The sequence below is a fragment of the Pteronotus mesoamericanus genome, unplaced genomic scaffold (genome assembly GCF_021234165.1).
Source record: "Pteronotus mesoamericanus isolate MK-2021 breed Mesoamerican mustached bat unplaced genomic scaffold, CSHL_Meso_final scaffold_12, whole genome shotgun sequence".
NCBI classification, from domain to species: Eukaryota; Metazoa; Chordata; class Mammalia; order Chiroptera; family Mormoopidae; genus Pteronotus; species Pteronotus mesoamericanus.
The window spans coordinates 6,907,124-6,910,614 of record NW_026555303.1 but is presented as its reverse complement, the minus strand read 5'-3'; positions in this window follow the sequence as shown (position 1 = coordinate 6,910,614).

Sequence of the window (3,491 nt, the reverse complement as noted above, 5' to 3'; positions counted from 1 at the left end):
ACTAATCTAGGGGAATTAAATACTTCTTCCTTTTGGCCTATTCTCCTATCCCAAAACTTTCTCTGTTTCATCTTCCACCTCTCCCACTATTTTATATCCAACATAGTTCTTCCAAAACAACCTAAATCTTTCTTACCCAAACTCATTGCATAAAAGAGCCCTCTCAACTCCAGGACATTGGACAAGTTTGTCTTCATTTATAGCTGCTGTTGGTGGCTCAGGCTGTATGCCCCAGGAAGCAGTCTTTTTCTGGCTGGCATATGGCTAAAAGAACATTTTCATTCAGGGAAAGTATTTCAGTCTCAGAGGTTTTTGTTTAACAATAGCATAAAATATCTCTGATACACTAATTAAAAGAGTATACAGATCTGACTCTGAGATATGTGTAGACAGTAGATGAGACAAGTAATAGTATTAACCCTCAAACAATTTTTATAATTAACAGATTCTGTTGATATTGCTTCACAAGTCTGAATACTGTTACTACCCTAGCCTCATGGTAAAAGAAAATTATAGGCAATTTGTTTCCATGAAGACCCTGACAATATGGCATATAGATGAGAAACAGAAAACAATAAACAAATTGCAACCCTTCAGCTTGTAGTGCTTGCCTGCAACACCAACTGACTGCCTTTAAGCATAGCTCTTTGTCAAAGGCATTAATTAGCAGATGAAGAGCCACATTTTTTTAAATTTTATTTTAATTTATTTTTTTCAAATACACTTGTCTCTGCCTACCCCCCACCACTTTCCCTTGCCCTCTCCCTCCTCCCCTCCCTCAGCTCTTCCCCTTTGGTTTTGTCCATGAGTCCTTGCTATATGTTCCTTGACTTTCCCCTTCCCTTCCTTTTCCCCACCCCCCCTCCCTCCTTCCCTCTTGTCTCTGTTGATTTATTTTCCTTTCAGTGTTGCTGGTCTTATTTTCCTTGCATCTTTGTATTGTTGGTCAGGTTCCACTTATAGGTGAGATCATATGGTATTTGTCTTTTGCCCCCTGGCTTATTTCGCTTAGCATAATAAGAGCCACATTTTGATGTTTACAACTTTGAAAGCATTAATTCCATTATAAATTTCAAAATTTCACTTTACAGATGTTGACTGTATATCTTTGTTTCTTTATTCTGTACAATGATCATAGAGGCAAGGCAGAAATATTCCTCCCTACAAGTGACTGTGTTGTCACATTAACAATGCCGCTGATTTTGATCACATGCATTATATGCCTACAACTTAAAAAAATCTTTCCACAGTTCTTAGTACTATAATAAACTTGATTAGGCAATTTTCCATTTTCATTGTGTCAACTAATATGACATAACTTGAAAGAACATGGAAAGCCACGTAGAGTGGTGTGAATATTAACATGGAAAAACCTCTCTGAATGGGAGATGCCTTAAAGACCAAAATTGAGCCTTAAGGACCAAAATTGAATAGAAAATATGCCAAAATGTTTTAACTGCTCAGAGCAGCAACAAAACCATTACCAAATGCAGTTAGATTTGCCCTGGCTCTAATGGACAGTGGAGCAGTACATAAAGCAAAGATTTCCAATGGCTTCAACAAATGTTGATGCCTGTTTTACTTACCTGACTCTGGGGATTCTTTCAAGACCCACACTGGTTTTTAAGTTTGCAATCATCTTGCAATGAACCCGTTTTGTGATTTCGCAAGTCTACATAGGCTTTACTTCAAATGATAAATAGTAAGTCATTGTTTAAAAGTACATAAGTAGACTTAGTTGGTGTGGCTCAGTGGATTGAGTGCTGGCCAGGAAACCAAAGGGTCACTGGTTCGATTCCCATTCTAGGGCACATGCCTGGGTTGCAGACCAGATCCCCAGTAGGGGGTACACGAGAGGCAACCATACATTGATGTTTCCCTCTCTTTCTACCTTCCTTCCCTTCTCTAAAAATAAAGAAATAAGATCTTTTAAACAATTTTTTAAAGTACAAAAGTATGTGCATTGGAATCACGCATTGTAGCTCATGATTTTATCTATGAGCTTACACAATACACACCGATAAAAGAATGGGTGTACCTCTTGGAGTGATTGTATTATTTCTATTATAACTTATATGTAATAAGTAAGTGTGAACTATTTATTTTATAAATTATCCAGTGTATTATACAAATAATATTGTATATTACTTCAGAGTAAGACTACATACTGTTAATGATTTTTATTTATTTTTTTTTAATAACACAAATTTCAGAGAGGAATCAAGATGGAGGAGGAGTGAGTATATGTCACACTGACCTCCTCCCAGGACCAACCTGAAATTACAACTAAATTGTGGAGAAATCACCTGGAACAAACAACTGAACAGGAGCGAGAGAGGAGCCTTGTTACCTTGCAGACAGATTGCTTTAGTGCAATCTAACTGGTAAGGAGTGCGGTACAGACCTGAGAAGGCAGACGGGGTGCCCACGGGTGGCAGCACAAGAAGGATATTGAAACAGCCAGTTGGATCCCATTGAGAAGGGCAGGGTCTAAACCAAAAGTGGGGATCTCTAGCCCACAGCACCAGAGCCCAAAAAGTAAGCAGAAAACAGTGAGCTGCAAAAAGCGGCAGGGTTGCTCTCTGCCAGAGACAGGAGGCTAGAGACCCAAATAACTGTTTAAAGGGCCAACACAAAATTTCTATTTGCAGCCACTTACCCTGGTCTCCGGCAAAGACGGGGGCAGAGTAGGATAGAGACCCCTGAGGAAAGACTAGGGAAGGAGGCTTGAGGGAGAGAACTGACAGAGTAGCTGGTGGGATCTCAGTGCTGACTCATCCCCCATGGGGCAGCAGCCATCTTGCTCAGGCAGAAACTACACCTGATGAGGAGCACGTGTGTCAAAGGACCCATTAGCTCCGTCCCCAGGTGGGATTCCACCCCGCCCTGTGCTGTCTAAGCAGCCTGCTGTGTGCAGAGTGGCAGCCACAGACAGTAAATCCCTGGCAAAAGGGGGCTCAGAGAGGTCTGGCAATACTTGAGGAGAGACTGCAGATAGTGGGTTTGGAGAGAGAATGGAGAGAGTAGCCGGCAGGATCCCAGTTCAGACTCCTTTCCCATATGCAGCTGCCTGAAAGGACCCAATAACGCCGCCCCCAGGAGAGACTCCACCCCACCCTGAGCAGTCTAAGACACCCTGCTGGGTGCAGAGAGAATAGATTAACAGCTGAAGGAAACAGCCACAGACCACAGATTCCTGGAAGTCTTGAACAGGCTGCCTAAGGCCAGACAGGGTCAACATCTGACATCATCAGAGGCAGAACCAGAAAGTAAAAACAGTGGTCTCCAACCATAGAAGTTCATACCACAAAGTCAGGATATCAAGACAGATCAACTTAAGAAGCAGAAGCAAAAGAGAAGAGTCTCACAAATAATGGGAAGACAAAGAAATTCACCCCACTCAAAGGGACTCTATTCAACAAAATAAACTAATGAACAAAATAAACCACAGGCACGGAAACATAGAGCAGGCTGAAGGTGACCAACGGGGA